The 16,984-nt window shown below is 43.1% G+C and overlaps 1 protein-coding gene across 1 annotated transcript in view; it reads right to left on the reverse strand.

Annotated features, from left to right (window-relative positions):
- Positions 1-16,984, reverse strand: part of DSCAM (DS cell adhesion molecule) — a 491,161-nt gene that overhangs the window by 3,354 nt on the left and 470,823 nt on the right. The window lies entirely within an intron of this gene.

The following is a 16,984-nucleotide window of genomic DNA, read 5'->3' on the forward strand; positions in this document are numbered from 1 at the left end:
AGAGTTTTAAAGAGATTTCTGAATAAAGCAGAAAAGCGTTCTTGTCCTAATGTAACATTTACCTGCCATCCATCATCACCATGTTTAAACCACTAATGATTTTCTACCACTATGGCCATCAATATGCTGCTGGTTTTTGGCCACAAAATGCATTGGGGCTGGCACCCCAGCTTTGGCATCAACCTTCCTTTCTGTTCTATATTAAGGAAACCGCTTACTTGCTGTTTGTCCTCATCCCTGGGCATTTCTGTGTGAGGCTGGTGATGGCAGCCTGCTCAGTCCAGAGGATTTGCCTTTGCAGAGCTACTGAGTTCAAACAGGTGCCTTGGACCTGCGGTCTGGAATTAGGCAGAGTTGAGTGTTACCTTCCACATATCTGTGCATGTATTAGACCTGCTACAGAAATCAGATTGCCTTATTTATTCTAGCCCTGCCTGTTAGGCATTCAAAAAGTTGCTGCAAGGAAATGAGAGGCAATCAGGCACATAATGACATTCCCTTCTAAAAATATTTGATGGTGTAACCTCACTTATATATGAAAAAAAAGCGCTGTTACAGGTGCATTCAAGAACAGTATTTCCCCTTCTTTACAGACCTCTGCAGGTATATAGCTTCCTTTTTATGGCTGATAGATACCAAAACCATAGTCTCATCTACAGATGGGATACATCCTGAGTCTTCAAAGTAGAAGGCTCTTGGCACTGCTACATCTGTGTCTACATGAGCTATTTACAGCAGTAGAAATTAAGGCTGGCCTGTGCCGGTGGCACAAACTCTAGACCAGGAAAGCACTTCTTTGTAATAAAACAATGCATAACAATTCTGTTTTTCCTAACCAAGCTAAAAGCTGCCCAGTGATTTAAAATAAAACAGGTCCTTTGCTTTCTCATAGAAGTCAAGGCACTGCAAATCTTACCTAAAAGACTAACAGCATCTGCTCCATCCATAATTTCAGGTCACAGACAGAGAATTGCTGAGAAGTTACATTTGGACAGAATCACTGTAGAAATTCCTGTAGAAATCCCCCAGGCACCGTCTGACACCATATGTTTTATTCTAGCTACGTCTCCAGGAGAGATGCATGGTACAAGGCATTTAACCCCCATAGAGCAAGATGTGCGCATCTCAAGATCAGGCTGCCATATGCACCACGGCAACATTGGCGTAAGGTTGGGGGGGGGGGAGGTTTGTGCGCATAATTGTACTGATTGCCACTTGAAAAATGTATCGTGGTAACATTCATTGATTTTACTCATTTACCTTACTTTCCTACAGTACCTTTCCTGCCAAACATTCTGTGTACGAGACCTATTTCAGCGGAGACAGCAATGTACCTGCCGCTGGTAGGATACGGACGCGGGAACCGGCGGGTGCCGGCTCGCTCCACCTAACTACAGGCATCCAACCGAGCGGCCTGCGGGTACGTCTGTGCTGCCCAACAGCTTCGCTTCACACCCAGACCCCGATCCCCTGGCCACCACCCGGCACCCCAGTTATTTTGCTTCTGGGCTCCCTTTTGGACCGAGTCCTTCCGAAACGCGGTTGTGGGGGTAGTCTGCTCCAACGACCGTTCCCTGTGGGCTGCGGGGAGGAGGCAGCCTGGATGGGAAACGCTTGTGTTGCTCTCTACGGCGGTATCTTTTGCAGCACCGCAGGGCCATAAATAAGGAGCCTTATCGCTGCCCACTGCTCCCCGCTGGGGAGAGAAGCGAGCACCCCCAGAGTGGGGGAGCGGGTGGTGCTGCCCCGCGCCTGCTGGCCTCCGCCAATGGAGGCCCACTGACGAGGGCGGGGAGGGCCTCCACCGGCTGCCTGAGGAGCGGGTTATCGCTGCGCGGGGCCCCAGCAAAGGCGGGCGGCTAAGCAGGCCTCTGGGGCAGCCACAGCTTCGGCCGGCCGGCCAACCTGGCGGCTAGCCACAGCGCCCAAGTGACACCTCCCCTCGCCTCAGGGGGACCCAGGGAGGTTCAGAGACTGCCAGGGCGCGCAAGCCGGGTTTCCCCTGCGCTCTCAATTTTCTGAGCTGAACCTCCATCCCTATTTCCCACAGCCACAGGCCTTTTCCCGAAGATGTCTGCCACCCTGACCCCGGCCGTGATGGGCTGCTGCCTGGTGGCAGAAAGCCCGCTGCTTTATTGAGACCAGCCAGGGCATTTTACATGCATTCCCTCTTACTACTCCATTTTCTGTTTTACAGTCAACTTTCCAGGGAGGAGCCGGTGCGGGGCAGAAGCCAGGGCACGGCTCCCTGGCAGTGTCCCGCGGCCACCTTGGGGAGCCGCTTCTGTATCTCAACACGTCACGGCTGCTTGAGAGCGGCGGAGAGGCACAGGCTATGAAAAAAGATAAGTGTTGAACCTTCCAGAGATGAGGGTTGGCTTTCAAGCTGCTGTCTAGACATTTCTCACGTGTATTTAAGAGTTTCAGGCTATGTAAAAAAGACTTTTTTCCCTCCCTGTGTCTGCATAAGAAAGCACAGTCAATAATCTCTGTAAACAATATGCAGTCATTTTACTGTAATATTCTAAATGTCTGGGGGCGAAGTTCCAAAGGGATTGCAGTAATGAGAAACCAGAGAGTGTAACCTGTTCTCCAAAGCTGGATATGCAACTCACAATCTCCGACACGGCTTACACAGAGCACTCATTTTTTAGGATGATGTACACATTTTCCTACCATAATCCTTCTTATCTGCAAGAAGCATCCGTCCCTGCAACTGCTTATAAAACAAAGCAGATTATTAAAATCATTGGAAAAGAAAAATTCTAAGAATGGAACTTTTTCTTGTTTGCTAGGATTGAAATGGTGTCACAGGATGAAAACATTCTTTGGTTTATAAGAACTAATGTTCTTCTGACTTAAAAACACAGTTTTTGAAATATAACCACAGGGGTTCACTTTTGCCATTCCTACATCAGTTCTGAAGGTATTTTTCAGATTAAAAGCCTCTTGCTGTATCTATGGAGTTACTTGGAAAGACTTTGGTTCTTAACCTTCTGGACACAACAGTGTAGACATTTTTTTGGTTTCTTGCTGTTCAGATGAATAATGATTTTTTTCAGGCAAGGCATTATGAAGTTTCAGGATGGTTCATTGCCTTTGATGCTCTAATTACCTCTTTTCAGCGGTGTGTGTGCCTTATTAGTAATGAAAGCAAACCTTTCAAGTGCATGAGCACTGCAAATGAGCATATTTAATAATTCATGCATCTTGGCTTAATTAGTACAAAGGACATTCTAAAACTATAGTATTCTGATACATTTTTTAAAAAGGGGAATCTGCTATATTTAGAAACATTGAGTTTCTACACAAATAATAAACATCCAGTCAACTCTGAATGCGACAATTTAAGCCACAGCTACCTCAGTCTTTTTTTTTTTCGCGTGGCTAACCTTCTAATGAATTATTTAGTATTGTACATTTAAGAAAATGTTGGCTTCAATAAATATTTGTAAACAAATGCTAAAAGTCACTTATTATGATATTTACCATAAGCAACATATTCTACCAAAAAGAGAGTATTTTCAGTGTTAATGCAGCACTGGGCAAAAATTATTTACCCTTATTTCAGCACAGTTAAGCTGATATAAAATGTTTTGCAAAAACAGGAGATATTTATATCCTTCTTCTGGAGGTCAGCTTCAGTCATGGGAAGGGCTGGGATGAATTTGATAGGCTACACGGAGGAAAAAATACCACTGCTCAACTTTTCTGGGATTTTATTTGATAGCTATCTTGTTTGCAGAACTAAACCAAGCTGAGATGCACTCCTTTCTCCCTGAAGATTTACCTCATACTTCTTTCAAATCCCAGAGAGCTTGCATATACTTTTTCTTTCATCTACTCCAGAAAAATTTAAGGATTTGTGCTATATTCAATACAGAGATTGTCACAGACTGTAAAAAAGATTCTCTTACCAACTTGTCACATGATAGATATATGCATTTTTTGATTAATCATAACTTCTACTAAAGCAAAAGCAATCTGACTTCACAACGCTCCAACACAGATACCCTCAGTGATAATGATAACCTGATGATTTTTCAAGTTTTTGTTGCCACGTGAAGGAAATTCCATGCTGTCTGAAAGATTATTTTAGCCAAGTTTATAAAGTAGGACTGGTGATTATGACAGGATATTTTATTTAATAAAGATAAGAATACGTCTGGGTGAGCAGGATATTCACACAGCTTACTTGAATAGGCAAGTGGGTAAAAAACCCTCTTAAAGATCTCTCTGGCATGATCCCATGGGATCAGAGATCATGCCAAATTTGAAGCCATACAGCTATGTTAGCGTGGGTAAAGTGCCTTGCTGATGTAGTTATGTTGATTCGGGACCCACGTAGTGCAGTGCTGGGGTGGGGGGTACAAGCACCGGCAAAGACGGAGTGCTACTGTGTTGGGCACCTCTTGGCTTGTCCTGAGTTTAGAAGGGGAAGCACTGATGGGATATTGTAATTTCATTTGAAAGGAAGCGAGGGCAACAGAGCTGCTGACAGCTAGCTTTAAGTTCAGGTTTATGCTGATTAAGAAGTTTAGTGGGGTTTTCCAGCTCACTGTAAATAAATCAGTTAAGCCTTTTCTGATACTCACAGGCTGTTTTTCAGGACAAGGACTAGCTACAGGAAAAGCTTAGATATAAGGAAAGGGTGGAAGGTTTGCAAAGCCAAGGTGAGAGGTTTGATGAAAAAAAGAGCACAAGCAATGTTCAGAGGTCGTTGTCACTTCAAAAACTGACAAACCATTAAAAGCTAGCAGGCAAAGCTTTCTTAGACTGCAGCAGCTTGATCTGAAGCCAGACTGATAGCAGCAATAACATTTCTTACAATTGCTGCTGTCACTGTTTGAAACCAGCTGGTGCTCCCTCACTGTCCATCTTCGTCTGTGTATCCTGCAGAAACACACAGACTGGAGCCGCAGAACCATCTCCACCATGTTGAAATGCCTGAGGGACAGGATGCCATCCAGAGGGGGACAAGCTCGAGGAATGTGTCTGTGTGAACCTCATAAGGTTCAACAAGGCCAAGCGCAGGGTCCTGCCCCTGGGTCAGGGCAACTCCCGGTATCAATATAGGCTGGGGGGTGAAGAGATGGAGAGCAGCCCTGCCGAGAAGGACTTGGGGGTACTGGTGGATGAAAAGCTGGACATGAGCCGGCAATGTGCGCTCGCAGCCCAGAAGGCCAAGCCTATCCTGGGCTGCATCCAAAACAGCGTGGCCAGCAGGTCAAGGGAGGTGACTCTGCCCCTCTGCTCCACTCTGGTGAGACCCCACCTGGAGTCCTGCGTCCAGCTCTGGAGCCCTCAGCACAGGAAAGACATGGACCTGCTGGAGATGGTCCAGAGGAGGGCCACCAAAATGATCAGAGGTCTGGAGCACCTCTCCTGCGAGGACAGTCTGAGAGAGCTGGGGTTGTTCAGCCTGGAGAAGAGAAGGCTCCCGGGAGACCTTACTGTAGCCTTCCAGTACTTTAAGGGGACTTACAAGAAATATGGGGCAGACTTTTTAGCAGGGCCTGTTGCGGTAGGGCAAGGGGTAATGGATTTATACTAAAAGAGGGCAGATTTAGGTTAGATCTAAGGAAGAAATTTTTAGAATGAGGAACAAGTTACCCAGAGGTGGTAGCTGCCCCATCCGTGGAAACATTCAAGGTCAGCTTGGATGGGGCTCTGAGCAAGCTGCTCTAGTTGAAGATGTCCCTGCTCATTGCAGGGGGGTTGGACTAGATGGCCTTTAAAGGTCCCTTCCAGTGCAAACTATTCTATGATTCCATGATTCTATGAAATCATTCCCACACCAACAGGCTAAGAATCAGACCTGCAAGGCTCGCAACACTCTGCAACATCAGATATAAATATGCTAAAAGAACAATAAAGCCAACTCCTTGGTTATCTTGATCCTCTGTCCTGCTCAGTGAAGCAGGGGGGTAAAGAAGATCAGTCCTGTATCTCCTTGCTTGGCTGACGCAAGTCTCAGCCTGGTGGTGTCTCAGTGAGGAGCTCAGCACCAGCTCTGCCCTCCCTCTTGTTAGCTGGGAAAAGTGACTGTCTGCAAAGGGAAGCAAAGGGATTCCAGATGCAGAGTCATTCCTCCCTGGAGTGGGGAGGTGAGCAGCTGCTCCCAGGACCCAGCTGAGCTTCGTGGTGCCTCCCTTGACTCAGCATCCAGGCGAAGGGTCAGGTGAGTGCTTGCTGGAAACTTAGAGGAAAATGAAATGAAGAGAATCAAAGCAGTAGACAGGCTTTAACTTATGCCTGTGATTGTTTTTTTTTTTCTTCCCAGGATCTGTTCAGCGTGGAAGTGCCTTCACAATGCTGTTTGTTTGTTTAATAATTATTATTTTCTTGCAAATGTTGCAGTAAAATGCTGGAACTGAACAATAAAAAAGTTCTGAAGGAAGCTTTGACTAACAGGGCTCCACTCTCTAGGGCTGGTATTGATCAGTAATGGAAAATGGAGCTGAAATCTCCCCATGCAAATTACTGACTGCTTGAATGAATGGGAACCTCAGCTCGCTCTCAGTAAATAGGAGCACACAATCAGCAAGTTCAGGAGCTCGCAGACTCCTTTCGAGGCGACTTTTTCAAAACAAAAACTGTACTGAATAATTCTGCAGCCCTCTAAGGTCATCCAGAATAAAAGGCAAAAGGCCCAAATTCTCCCTTAAATGACAGGCTTAGTGAGAAGCCAAGTAGCAGAAGGGGAGAGGAAGGAGGGAGGTGGCAGGGCACAGGTTTTCATTAGAGAAGTAGCTGCTGTGAGAGCAGGCAGGCACTCTTCCCTTCTTCAGCGTAGCTTCAACCTCTGCTTGGCTGTCCAAGAGCACTGATTGATGTGCTCAGTGTTTGGGGGACATTTTTCATAGAAAAATAGAATCGTGGAATGGTTTGGGTTGGAAGGGACCTTGAAGATCATCTAGTTCAACCCCCCTGCCATGGGCAGGGACACCTTCCACTAGACCAGGTTGCTCAAAGCCCTGCCCAATCTGGCCTTGAACACTTCCAGGGATGGGGCATCCACAACTTCTCTGGGCAACCTATGCCGGTGTTTCCCCACCCCCATAGTGAAAAATTTCATCCTTCTATCTAGTCTAAATCTCCCTCTTTTAGTTTAAAACCATTACTCCTTGCCCTATTGCAACAGGCCCTGCTAAAAAGTCTGTCCCTGTCTTTGTTATAGGCCCCCTTTAAGTACTGAAACGCTGAAATAAGGTGTCCCCGGAGCCTTCTCTTCTCCAGGCTGAACAACCCCAACTCTCTCAGCCTGTCATCACAGGTGAGGTGCTCCAGACCTCTGATCACTTTGGTGGCCCTCCTCTGGACCACCTCCAGCAGGTCCATGTCTTTCCTGTGTTGAGGGCTCCAGAGCTGGACGCAGGACTCCAGGTGGGGTCTCATGAGAGCAGAGCAGAGGAGCAGAATCACCTCCCTTGACTTGCTGGCCACGCTGCTTTGGCTGCAGCCAAGGATATGGTTGGCCTTCTGGGCTGCAAGTGCATACTGCCAGGTCATGTTGAGCTTCTCCTCAACCAATACCCCCAAGTCCTTCTCAGCAGGGCTGCTCTCAATCCATTCTCTGACCAGCCTGTGTTTGTGCTTGGGATTGCCCCGACCCATGTGCAGGACCTTGAACTTGCTGAAACCAGGACAGCCTTGTTGCAGTTCATGAGGTTCACATTGGTCCACCTCTCAAGCCTGTCAAGGTCCCTCTGGATGGCATCCCTTCCCTCCAGCATGTCGACCATACCACACAGCTTGGTGTCGTCAGCAACCTTGCTGAGGGTGCACTTAATCCCACTGTCCATGTCACCAACACAGATGTTAAACAGTGCCAGTCCCAACACTGACTCCTGAGGAACACCACTCATCACTCGTCACACTTTCAAGCCAACTGAATGCATAATGTTGAACAGGGACAAGGTGTTTGGGTGCATTTCAGCTGATAACCTGCAACTACCTGTAATGTCCCCTTTGCCATATGGGCAATCACCATAGCTCTGCCCTTCATGGCTTTGTGACTTGCACCATTACATCTTTTGGACTTCTCATAGTGTTTTGACAGATGACGTAAAATCACATCTTCATGCTGTTCAAGTTTGTGATCACACAGATACGAAACAGCCAAAACACTTCGGAAAAATGTGCCAAGTTTCCCGTTTCTAGATGGAGAAATCAGAATTCCCCATCACCCCTACAAGCGGCTGTACTTTATAACCAGCAAGTTTCATTTTTCTTTCACCATGAAGACTGCACCCTCGTAGACAACGTGAAGATCTATAACAACTCGTTAAATGTTGATGTTGCAGTCTGCTAAAAGTGGCATTTTTATGAAAGCATTAAAAATACCAGCTACGTTTCACACAACAAAATAAAACCAACAGTTGCTGTTGACTATAATCATCGGAGTTATCACTTAAGAAACACAAGGGTATCAGTAAAACTAGTTCAGGAGCCAAATTTGCCATTGATATAAATCAGCGTAGCTATATTGATTTCAGCAAGACTATAAATTGATTTATACTTACTGGAGATTATGTTTAAGTGACTGAAAATGAAGATTCCAAGTAATGTGGATCATTTTTTTAAAAGATGATTCATTTTGTTTTTTAGATTTAAGCCTTCTAATTCCAAGAAAAAGTCCTTAATCAATGTGTCTTAAAGTAAAAGCGTGACTGCCATACTTTAACTGAGATCATACACCTGTAATACATCAATGTAATACACCGTGCATCTGTCTAACCGAATGCCAGGAGACTTGATTGTTGCATTGTTGTCTACTCCTGAATGGTCTAATGAAACAGGAATTGAAGCACATTTTTGGTTTCTCTAAGCAGAACTTTGATGTTTCATACAGCGCTACACTTTTAAAAGACCTGCCAGGTGCTTTCTACCTTTCAGAAGTAACTTTAAGAAGAACTGATATATTCTTAAGGGCCTCTCTGCCACTGAGCTGGCAGTGTAAGGAAGGAAAAACCGCAGATGCAGATGCCATGCGGATGTTCAGCCTCACAGGGCCAGTACACCTGCAGAACTGAGGTCTTCCTGTTTGAATTTAATGCAACGTCTAAATTATAAAGATTTGTAAAAAGGACCTCACCGTATAAATCAATATGCACTCCAAAACTAAGGTCAGAAAAATTGTCAATAAATAATGAAACGGTGATAGAAAAGTAAAGTATGGGAGCTCTCCGTTCCCATACTTGTCACGCAAGCTGCTTCATACATTTTTAAGGATGCTCTGAGACAGCGCTCTCCTGCCCGCTTGCTGAGCTAGGAAAGCTGTGCTGAAGCCCTCGCTCAGGGAGAGAGGTGAGGAGTTTGAACTGTACGGACAGCTCACTGAAATCAGCAGGAGCCACTCTGTCGACCTCAGCAGGCGCTGCACCGCGCCCATGAATTCACGGCTAAACCGCCGAGGCGACGGGTGAGCTCTGCTGTTAGCTCTATTAGCTCTACTAATAGTTATGGGGAGGTCGGGCTACAACAAGGAAACCAATATCGGCGCTGCCCTGCTGCTCTGCGGAAGATACGTTCACGGATGAATTACAGCAACTCGGTCTCCACGTGTCCATCAGTTTGAATCACCTGAGCGATGCTGACGAGGTGCATCTTTGCATTTCTGTTAATTAATCCACTGGGGCCAGAAGCTCGGCTCCCGCAGTTAAATTAAGGATGCTGGCACGAAAGGGTGAACAATACTGAAATACACCCACACGTATACACAGCTACGCTTTAAAGGCCAGCATATAAAGAAGCTCTTACACGGATGGCAAAGGCTACCGCTACAGTCAGATTAAGAAACAAATGCTTGTTCCTGTCGCGATATCAGTTGCCACTTTGCTTTCAAAAATGGCACGAGTGTGGCCTTCCTTGCAGGTACAATTTGGTTTACATTTTCAGATGCCTATAGATCTCCTATAGACCTCAAATTGCGTGAAGGCCCTGTGGCGCAGCGGCAGTCAGCAGAGCTGGCTGCCTATGATGTCAGTTAAAGCAGAAACAGCTGTAAACGACTGCAAGGACGCCAACGCGAGGCCAGGTCGGTTCTCGTCTGCACGGCAGCAACCGCTTCTGGTCACCTTGGGTGGACTTGAGAGGCCATGCAAAAATCACACGCTGTGTCCCGACGCTATCAAGTGAAATGCTTTGACTTTTTGAAAATTCAAAGGGCACGAGCAGGCCAAGTCTAGTTGTTTGTAAAAGTGAGGTTTAGAATATGGACTCTTGACGGAACTGTTCTAAAAATCTATTATTTTAATTGAAGTGGACACAGTATCTTTGGTTTGATTTGGAACATTTTCTGTCAGTTTCAGAAATCTAACATTGCAGTTATGACTGTAAGAACAGTAAAGTAGCTGAAAATTTACTGATAAATGTAACCCTTCCTTTAGGTGTAAAACTCTTCATGAACCAGAGTTGAAACCGATGCCTCCAAAGCTACAAAAAACATGGGAAATCTATTTTAATAGTTGCGACTGATGAAAAAAAAGACCATGAAGCAAATAATCAGCTTTAGAAAAACTAAATTAAATTCAAATTAAAAAAAAATCTCACTTTTATTAAGAAAGATTTTGTTGTCAATAAAAAGATAGGAAATGGACATTCTTGAAAGCAGTTTGCCCTTAACACACAACTTTTAATCTAGAAGAAAGCAAAAAAACCTCCAATAGCATTGCAAGCCAGCACAGTTTGGGATACCATCTTTTTCTAAAGTCAATGTTATTTTTCAAATCAAAATAACAAATAAATGAGATAGCAACAGGAAAAGATGATTGTGTTGCTACAAACTCCTAGTAGAGTCCCTGAGGAACAGGTATCAGTTGTTTCTCTCCTTTAATAAAGAAAAAAAAAAACTTCCTAACACCAGTATCACTAATTCACAGACGACAGTTGTAAAAATAATTTAAATTACTTCTTTCATCAATTAATTGAGTTTAGCTTTCAGGCATCTTGTACACTACCTAAAACAGGATTTTCACATTATGGTTGCACAGAAACTTTGTATTTGTAACCAAACGGCTTCCCTATTTAAACTCATGATTCACACCCATATATCTTTCCTTTATGATCTCACAGCATTTTAGCTGCTGATCTGAACCTGCTTTTATTGTACATTTTTATTATACTGGCAAGGTTAAAGAATTTCCAGAGTGAACCTTTCTCTCTGTAAACCTACCAGAAAAATAATGCAAGCCAATGATTTCAAGTATGTAGTCATGCCAAATTAAATGTGGAATTAAATGGTTTTCACCTCTGAAGAACACTCAGCTTTTCATGGCAGAATGAGAAAAAGCTCCTGGTACTCCACAGAAATAAAACCTGAGACAGGATGAGGACAATACTCTTATCACCGATGTGCCATTTCTATGATAAGAAGCCAACGACACAGTCTGTCTCCTTGTGACTTGTTCCTAGTTTTCCAACAGAGCAATTGAAAATAAAGAGAACGTGTTCCAGGCACAGGAGAATTTAATATGGAAACATTAGAGATGCTCATCTAGGGGAGTGACTTCAGAATACGTCACAGACGTGTAAGTAAGTATACACACAAATAAGTTAACATGCATGTTAAGAGTATTTACTACAGTTAAAAACATAGACAAGAATTTATTTTTCACACTTGCAACTGTTCTGCCTATCTTGCTGTTTTCCCACATGCCTATTTTGATTTGTCTCCTTATGTAGTTTTCTCGGAAGTGGACCTTGACACCAGGTGTGGGTGTCAAAGATTTCTTTGTTCTATATATCGTCCAAAGACGATTTCTTTGTTCTATATACACACTATAAATGGTGTGTATGTGTATATATATTTATTTATATATACACATTTTTATATATGTATATACATTTATGTGTATATATTATAATGTCTTTGAAACCAGACAGTGCAAATGTAGAACTAAAAAAGATAACAATGCATATGGCATATGTTATCCTTTTGTTTGCTGCAGGATTTCTGAACAAAAAAGGGCAAACGGATTCCCCCATATCTTCCAGAAATGCAGTTTTGGATCTGGAAACTCTGGAACCGTACAATCCTATTTTCAGTCAATGCAGAATAATATAATAGGCATGGGAAAAGGAGGCAAAAGGTGAGCTGGAGGCCCGAAGTCAAGAGTCCCAGCTGTCACTGAATCCCCAGTGGCCGAATTTGCATCAGATTCAGTTACTGCTGTAGCTTATAGAGCACTGTCAGCAACTCTTCAATAGAAAGCAAGTCTCTAAATAGACTCCATCACTATGTCGCACTCCTCTGTGTTGCTAGAAGAGGGAAATAGCTCCTTCACCCTTGAACTCACAGATCAGTGGAAAAAGAGTTCACATCTTTTTATCTCAGGTTACAGGGCTGACATTGGAAATTTACTGTGTTTTCTATTACTGCACAGTTCATATTTTCCTTATTGTGCTAAGCAGCTTATTTTTAGCTGTAATGACTGAATACTGGAAAATAAGATTTGTGTCTTGACTTGCATGTTTAACACAACATTTATGCACTGCAGGTAATGTCCAGCCTCTATTTTAAGGGATACTTGTAAACAATTATTTAATAGAGTATTTGCATTCTGTAGCTTAAGGCTTGTCTACAAGCTAAGACGTTGCTCTTCAAGTCTGCAGGATTAGTCAAAGCAGCAAGAAATTTGTAAATTGGGTCAAGAATGCTACTTAGGGCATCTTAAATACTGAAAGAACTTAATCATTCAGCAAAGCTGGAGAGGTCAGGCCGGTGTTCACACCTTTCCTAGTAAATATGCAGTGCGCCTGGGGCTACCCTCAGGCTGCTTGACTTTGGTGCCCAGCTGAAAAACCCAGACCAGAGAAGTGGCCATACTTGCTTACTGAGAGCTTGACTGAGAGCAGGCCTGTCCTGCCTGTCCTGAGAGCAGCCCTCCGGCTGCTGCGAGAAGGCGGTGGCTGCCAGCCAAATCTCCTCCTCTGGGACCAAGAGGCCGAGCAGGAGGGCTGGCAGGCAGAGGATGGAGCTCTGCCCTCGCGCACCAACCAACGGCGCAAGGACAGCGAGAGGAGAACGCTTCCGGCGGAGCAGGGGCTTAGCAAACTGGTGCTCCTGCTCTGTGCAGGTGTGAGGACCCAGGAAAGCACTCAGCTTTACCTGTGGAGAAATAGGGTGTTCTTGCCATCTTCATGGCTCTGAAGTCAATCTCAGGAAAATATGTTTTTTCAGAGTTTGGCCGACTGCAACTGCCTTTTCCCCCCACCCTGATGCAGATTGCTTTCCCAGCTGGTTCCTTTCAGCAGCTGGAAGTTTGTAGAGGAAGTTCTGAGATATAAAATCTTGGGATGCTCTAAATGGATTTTGAAGTCTCTTAGTCTGACATACGCAGTGAATGAAATCTCTTCTCTGAAAGCGTATCTGAGATGCTGCTCGTCCTTCAGGGCTTATGGATTAATGCGATCTCCAAAAAGGCAAGGAAGCAGGATTCTCAAAATGAGCTTGCACTTGTTTTGTGACATCAGGCAGACGAGTTTCTGCCAGGTCCAAGTCAAGCTAAGCCTTAAGGATAACGTCATTTTTTTGAGGAGGCTCTTTTTAGTGCTGATTAAGATCAGAGAAAAATACAGTCTGGGGGTCTGAGTTTTGCAGCACCCCTGTGAAAGGGAAGTTTCTGCAAATAGAAAGAGGCCTGATGAAAACTTTCTAGATATTTCCTATGCAAGCACCGGTCAGATATCATTTCTTCCAAGCATGAATTCCATTGCCAGAGGATGCAAGTAAGTGGTCTGTGCACAAAAAAGAAATAAATAACACTTGGGAAGCACAGAAATATAAAAATATTTCCCAGTTAATAGCTGTTCTTTTTTCAAACACAATTAATTTAGGAGTAAAGAGAGCAAAAAACCCTCTTGGCTGAGGCTATTACCAAGATTTAAAATTATAATAACAGGAATCTATTTTTAATAAACTGCTATTGCAATGTTTATTGCAGTTAAGAATAATTGTTATGATAACTCAATTTGCGGTTAATATTTTTGAAACAGAAAAGAGAAACATTATAAAACTTTTTCAACCTCTATAATTATCTTCCACTTTTTTATTACACATTACAGACCCTTTGGTGGCACAATGGTAGGTAGGTAGGAAGAGAGTATATGTCTTTCCAATTTTTGTCCCACCCGCAACTTTGGAGGGTGAAGGACTGACTCAGTTGTCACCCTCCCAGGTAAACTTTGTGTAATGATTGTTGAAATTTCTGAATATTAATATGAAAAAGTGCCTCAGTTTTGATCTGCAAGGACCTAGTATATTTTTAAGATGATTTCCCAGTAAACCTATTCCTGGAAGACCTGATCTTGCTAACCAAACTTCTAGTTAGTGACAGCGGTGGGGAGGAGAACAGTAATCATAATCCCAAACTTCTGAGAGTTTTGATGCTGAGAAAGATGCCATGCTAAAAATATATTGACATAATTTTTATACCATGAAGAATATTAACACTGCACAGAGGTTAGGAATTGAAGACCTGTCTTTTCTAAAAGATGTGATTTATCCCACATGTTTAAAATCCTGCTGTGCTATCTCTACTGCTTCAATTTTCTCTTTTAATGTGCCTCCTGGGAGCCACGACTATTCTGATGGCTTACTGAGAAATGCCACCATCTGCAGTGGGTCAGCTTCAAGGCCTGGGCAGATTAGGTCTGCCAGCTCTGTGAAGTCCACAAAAACCCATGTGCAGGTCTGCATCCATCCTTTCATTTTTCAGAAGCTATGCAGAACCTGTTGTTAAGCAGCAGTCTCAGTTTGCTTGGTGGTTTATAATGTGTCGTTATAAAAGGAAAAATAATAATGTTATTGATGATGCTGAAGCAAAGTCTACAAATAACCTCATCTTTTTCCAAAAATGGGTCTATGGAGCTGTAAAACTCAGAACACAAGGATGCGTAAGACTTGCTTTCAAAACACTGAATGTAGGATTAAATTAAAAAATCTCACTTCCCTCTTCCATTTCCTGTAGCTATGACTTTTGAAAAGTTTGAGAAAAATGCTACTCAGAAAATATATTTTACTGAAGACTGTTTAATAACACCTTCTGTATATACTTGAAAGTTTTGGCCTGGTGTCAAGATAATGATGCAGAAAACACCTACAGCAGCTTGTACAGACAACTAGAAGTAGCCTCATGTCTAAGAAAGCTGGCTGATATTCAAGGATCACCTCCTCCAAGCTCAATGAGCAAAAAACTCAGGCAAAAATACCAGGAGGCCTGCATGGATGAACAAGGAGCTCCTGGCAAAACTCAGACACAAAGAGGGAGGACACAGAGGGTGGAAGCAGGCACAGGTAACCTGGAGGAACACAGAGACACTGTCTAAGTATGCTGAAATGTGGTTAGGAAAGTCAAAGCCCAGCTGGAGTTGAATCTGGCCATGGATGTCAAAGACAAGAAGAAAGACTTCTATAAGAATATAGGTGACAAAAGGCAGGCTAGGGAAAATGTGGACCTGCTGCTGAATGGAACAGGGAATGTAGTAACACAGGACATGGAAAAGGCTAAGAGGGACTGTGGATTCCACCCTTGGAGATACTCAAAACCCAACTGGACATGGTCCTGGACAACCTATCATAGGTGGCCCTGCTCAAGCAGGGGGTTAGACTAGATGATCTCCAGAGGTCCCTTGCAACCTCGACCATTCTGTGATTCTGTGATGCAATAACTTCAGCTGGAATGTAGAGATGTGTATTACAGTGCAATATATTTGGCAGTCTGAATTATAAAAGAATAATCATGGCAAATATCCAGATCATTCTGAAGTCCCGGTGCATGTCTCAGTTTCATTATGCCAAAATCACTTTTTTTTCCCTTATTTACAATTTATTGTGACATTAGGTATGATTGCTCTATTTTTCTTTATAAAATTATCATTATTGTTTCATGGCAAAATCCTTGCATTTTTAGGTCCCATGCCTGGGCTGAATTCATGAAACTGATTCTTGTTTCTGTAAATTAAATATCAGGAAAAAGGTGTAGAAATCCAGAACTCAGAAGCAGTTCTGCAGTTCTGCAGCACCAGCAGACTAAAAGGAAAAGGGTCTATTAGAAGACTTACATTGGGCTAGAATATGGGGCAATCAACTACTACACATTACTAATTACAGAGTTAGAGTTGTACGTAATGTGTAGAAGTTCTGAAAAGGCAGTCTCAATTCATACTTATCGTGCTAAAAATGATCAATTACTAAGCTTGCCTGGACATCTGATGAGCCATCCAAATACAATTCAAGCTGATGGGGGGAACAAATGTTTTGATTCAATTTCTGAATGAAAATGGTATGGAAGCTGGGAATGTCACAGCACGTTGATGTCAGGCCCCAGAATATATGTCCTTGAATCTTGATCATCCCTTTTCCTCTAATAAAAAACCATTCAGGTTCCCTACTCCTAATCATTAACCATCTCAGTTTGGAGCAACCTGAGGTCTCAAACGCTGCCTGTTGGATAAAGCAGATGGTTTAGTTGCTGAAAGTGACGTTGTACAAGAAAGAGATCAAGTGGGGGAGAAAAGCAAAATATCATGAAAACAGGTAAAAGTTATCTTGAAAGAAAAGACTGACTTCAAGGAAGAATAAAAATGTTCTAAAGAAGCACAGTCAGTTTCATCTTAGATGTTCTCATCTACTTAATCTAAATACCTTAACGTCTTTATTTATTCTCCATATTCCCAAATGTAAAATTAATTGATTCATTGTATTTGAATTATTAATTACTTCCACAGAATTTCTGATGTGGTGAGAGAAGAAGGATGCTCAGTATGTCTTTCCTCACTGATTTAAACACTAAAAATATTGGTCTGTCAGCTACTACTGAAAATTCTTTCTACCTGTATCTTTTGTTTAAAGCCCTTCATAAAGTAACCTTTAATAACATATCATTCAATATTTATGGGCCAACATTCAGGTTGCTCCACTGGAACATTCAATTTTTTTCAAGGTATTGAAGATAATTATTAATTCAATACCATATTTAAT

Source organism: Phaethon aethereus (genome assembly GCF_964289735.1).
Source record: "Phaethon aethereus genome assembly, chromosome: 1".
Lineage (NCBI taxonomy): Eukaryota > Metazoa > Chordata > Aves > Phaethontiformes > Phaethontidae > Phaethon > Phaethon aethereus.